The sequence below is a fragment of the Alligator sinensis genome, unplaced genomic scaffold (genome assembly GCF_000455745.1).
Source record: "Alligator sinensis unplaced genomic scaffold, ASM45574v1 scaffold7_1, whole genome shotgun sequence".
Taxonomy (NCBI): Eukaryota; Metazoa; Chordata; order Crocodylia; family Alligatoridae; genus Alligator; species Alligator sinensis.
In genome coordinates, this window is record NW_005841843.1 from 6283073 (window position 1) to 6288113 (window position 5041).

A 5041-nucleotide genomic window follows, 5' to 3' on the forward strand; every position below is an offset into this window, starting at 1 on the left:
GGAAAGTAATGCAGGACCAGGGACCAAAGGCGAAAGGAGTACATGAAGAGTGGTTGTGTGATAGGCTTGCAGAAGTTAGGATTTTGAATGACACCCAGCATGGATTTGTTGCAGGCAGGTCTTGTCTTACCAACCTCATCTCCTTTTACAATCAGGTAACTCTCCACCAGGAAAAGAGAGAAGAGGTTGACATTGTATACCTTGACTTACAAACAGCTTTTGATCTGGTATCCCACAATGTTCTCACAACAAAATTGGAGGATTGTGGGCTTAACTGTGAAACAGTTAGGTGGGTACGAAGCTGGCTGTGGGGTAGGACCCACAGAGTCCTAATGAATGGATCTGTGTCATCTTGGTGATAAGTGGCCAGTGGTGTCCCTCAGGGATTGGTGCTTTGTCCAGTGCTATTCAACATCTTCATCAATGATTTGGATGTGGGGGTGAAGAGCTCACTGGTCAAGTTCGCAGACAACACCAAGTTATGGGGAAGCATGGTCACGCTTGAAAGTAGGCAGCAGATACAGGTGGACCTAGACAGGCTTGCAAGTTGGGTGGACTGGAACCAAATGAAGTTCAACATCGAGAAATGTAAAGTGCTCCACCTGGGAATGAATAATTCCCACACACACCTACAGGCTTGGCAATGACAACCTGACCAGCACTATGAATGAAAGGGACCTGGGGGTAATAATAGACCACATAAGCTAGCAGTGCAATACTGCAGCCAGTGGGGTAAATAATACTCTGGCATGCACTCATTGATGCATCTCCAGCAAAACCAAGAAGCGATTCTTCCACTCTACTCAGCTTTGGTGAGACCCCAGCTGGAGTACTATGTCCAGTTCTTGGTGTCACACTTTAACAAGGATGTGGTAAAGCTTGAGAGAGTCCAGAAAAGAGCCACCCGTATGATCAGAGACTTGGATGGGAAGCCATATGAGGAAAGGCTGAGGGACCTGAAATCTTCAGCCTGAAAAAGAGAAGGCTGAGAGGGGACTGGGTAGCATCTTACCACTACATCATGGGTGTACATCAAGGGCTCAGTGAACAACTGTTCACCAGAGCACCCTTGGGGAAAACCAGAAGTAATGATCACAAACTCCTGGAAGACCGTTTCAGGCTCAACATTAGTAAAAACTTCTTCACAGCTAGGGTGTACACACTGTGGAATAAACTCCCTCCAGAGGTGGTGCAATCACTTACCCTGGAAATCTTCAAGAGGAGACTGGGGGGTCACCTTGCTAGGGTCACCTGACCGCAGTTGTCTTTCCTGCTTGGTGCAGTGGGGCTGGACTCAATGATCTTCCAAGATCTCTTCAAGCTTAACAATCTATGAATCTATGAAATAAGATGTATTTGGATCTCCTTAATGATATATTCTTCATGACCTTCCACTATCATAAGTGGGGGAGGGCAGAAGGTCAGGAAAGGGGTTCTTAAGGAAAAGTTTCAGTAGCAATGTATGGAAAATGGAGCGCACTGCCAATGCTTCTGACAGCTGGAGATTAAATGCAGCAGGGTGTATTTGTTCCGCAACTTTAAATGAGCCCAGAAATTGGTGGTCTAGTTTAGCTGATGGTCTTAGGGTCTTGATATTTTTTTGAGGAGAGCCACACCTTGTCACTAACTGAAATATTGGGGCCAGGCTGATGATGTCAGTCAGCTTGGACCTTATATGTGGTCTTGGCTGCATCCAGATGGGCTTTTAGTTCTTGTTGAGCCTGTTGGAGATGGGATACAAGGCTGTTCACTGCAGGGACCTGTGGAAAGGTAGGCAGTGCTAGGTGGAACTCCATAGTTGGAGAAAAAGAAGGTCTGGCCTGTGGATGTATAGACAGCATTGTTGTATGCAAATTCAGCTAGGGGGAGCAAGGGCACCCAATTATCCTGGTGAAAGTTTAGAAAGCACCTGAAGTATTGTTCCAGGGTCTGGTTTACACATGTTGTTTGTCCATTGTTCTAAGGGTGGTATGTAAAGGAGTAAAAAGAGGTTCCATGCCCAGAGTCTTACAGAACTCATGCCAGAAGCATGAAATAAGCTGGGGGACATGTTCAGACAGCACATAAGATGGAAAGCCAGGTAGGCAAAATATATGCTGCAGAAACAGGCTGGCTGCAGTAAACAGATTGGGCAAGGAAAAAACAAGCCATCTTAGTTAATGCATCCATGACAACCAGGAAAAGAAATTAAACCAGGAAAAGAAAAGTTACTAGCAGACCTTTTGTGAATTCAGTTTCCAGCTTGTCTGGAGTTATTCCAGGTACTTATTGTCCATTATGGGCAAGCCACTTCCCGAAGGTGCTGCCATTCCTTAAAGGCTATGTTAATCACGATGAGTTCCCAGTCACGAATATCATAATTCATTTCAAAGAGGGTCAAGGCACAGGGAAAAAAGGCACAAGAGTGCAACCTATTTGGGCCATCTGAAGCCTGAGACAGAATAGCTACTCTAGCACACCTCAAGGAATCATCTTCCACTATGAAAGATCTCACGGGGTTTGGGTGCACCAGGATGGATGAAGGGGTGAAAGCCCTTTTTATCACTTCAAAAGCTGTTTAGGCTTTTAGGGACCATTTAAAACAGTACCACTTTCTTAAGGAGGGTAGTCAGGAGGCTACTACATCTTACAACCCTCTGATAAATCATCTATAAAAATGAGCAAAGCCGAAAAACTGTTGGGCCCCTTTAACTTCATATGGTATGGTCCATTCAGTGATCGCAATTGCTTTGTGTGGGATCCATTGTTAGGGTATTGGTGGAAATGATATAACCCAAGAATTTAATTGCATTTCTATCAAACTCACATTTCTCCCGCTTAACAAATAGCCATTTTTCTTGGAGCCTTAGCAGGACTTGATGCAAATGTTTTGAATGCTGAGCCTGATCAAAGAAAATTAAAATGTCATCCAGATAATTTGTAACAAATCAGTCTATCATATCACAAAAAACATCATTTACAAAGTATTGAAATATTGCAGGGACATTGAAGAGTCTAAAGGACATCACCACGTATTTGAAATGCCCATAATAGAACCCCTAGTCATCTTCCACTTGTCCCCCTGCCTTATGCTGACTAGGTTGTAGATGCCCCACAAATCCAACTGTGAAAAAAATCTTGGTAGAATGAAGCCTGTCAAATAATGCATTCATTAAGCACAATGGGTGATAGTTATGAACAGTTATCTTGTTTAGGGTCCTGTAATCAAATGCATGGGTGGAGAGAGCTGTCTTTCTTGGCCATAAAGAATATCAGAGCTGCAGCTGGGGATGTAGAAGGCTTAATGAATCCCTTGCAGAGGTTCTCTGCAATGTACTATTTGAAAGCCTTGATCTCTGGTTCAGAGAGAAAATAGATGTGCCCAAATGGGATCTGTGCCCCAGCAAAAGATTAATGGGGCAATCATAATGGTGGTGCAGTGGGAATCGGTCCTCTCCTTTCTTGTCAAAAACATCTACTAAGTCTCAATATTTGGCAGAGGGAGGTCAATCAGGATCCAGGGGGCACATACTTCTCATTAAGGCAGGTTGTCGAGTGGCACAAGTAACTGGATATCTTTGGCCCTGCTTCTGGCCTGAGTTTCGGCTAAGTTTCCTTTAAGCAAGAGTGCAAGCAGTAGGGTGAATTGAAGCAGAGCTCCCTCAACTCCCATGAAATATTCAGATTATGGAGGGACAGCTATGGGGGTCCCCAGGATGACCAAAAAGTATGGGGAACAAAACAGATCAAAGCAAAGAGACTCCTGATGGTCACCTACTGTTATTCCCAATGGAACCATCACGGACCCAAAAAAAGGGGGATCCATACAAAGTCTCTACAACTTTGGAATTTTGTTTTGGCCTGACTGGTATCTTATGTTGTTTTGCTAGGGTCAAATCTGTGAAGTTACCAGAGGTCCCTGTATCTAAGAGGGCTGGAATAGAGAGGTCTATCCCAGACTGGTGCTGCAGACAAAGGGTGACTAACAAGGGTGAGTCTTGGGGTTTCGTGGCACTCAAAGGGGCTGACTAAATGGGCAGCAAAGGGCCTGCACCATGCCTCTTTAATGAGGTTGGGCCACGGAGTTTCCCAAAGAGGAGGCATGTAAGAACCTTCCCAAAGAAGAGGCAGGCATTCCTTTCTTCAGGCAGGTCTGGGCAAAATGCCCAGCCTCCCCACTATACAGACAGAGCCCCTGGGAGTCACTGCAAACCTTGTTCTCTAATGGGACTCTCTTCCCAGTTGCATCTACTTGCATGGGCTCTGCCAGAAGCAGTGTCAGCTCTTCTGGGGCTCTAGCTAGCCACAAGGGCTAAGATTTGGCCCAACACTACTGTTGTCACTCAGACAGAGGTGTGTCAATGCAGATTCTCATATCAATGAGTCCACCCAAGGTACCTGGGTGCTTTACACAGGCCAACACATCTTTAATGTAGTCCTGAAGGCCCTGTCAGAAGTGGAAGTGTTGAGCTGCCTCATTCCATTGAGTGTCAGTAACCAGCTGTCTACATTCAATAGTATAACTTGATATCAGACAGCATCCCTGTCTGAGGGTCTGGAAAGTTCACTCTGCAACATGGACATTGATGATGCAGGTGTCCTAAAATCTTGGTCATGACCTGGATAAAGTCTTCCACTTAGTCAAGGAGGGGGTCTGCTGACTGCAAAAGTGGCAAAGAGTCCAAGCCAGGGTGTCACCACTCAAAAAGCTGATGTTCAGTCCCATGTTGGCCACATCTGATGGGTAGGTTCTGGGGCAGAGATATAAGGTGATTAATGAACCCCCAGAAGCAGTGGGGATGCCCATCAAATTATTCAGGTAACAATTTGGGATTCAGAGTGAGATGAATGGGCTGGCTGCCCTCATGAACCTAGAAGCATTGGGCTTGCAGAGTCATAATCTGGGTTTGTAGACCCTGCAAAGCAGGCAGCATCACTCTCAAAAATCTGCCCTAGTGGTAAATCCATGCCCTGTACCGCTATGGGTGAGGAGTCAGGCTTTGCTGTGAAGGTTCAGCTGGGACACAGGTATCTGGGCCTCCGCTAGGCCACTAGAAGCAAC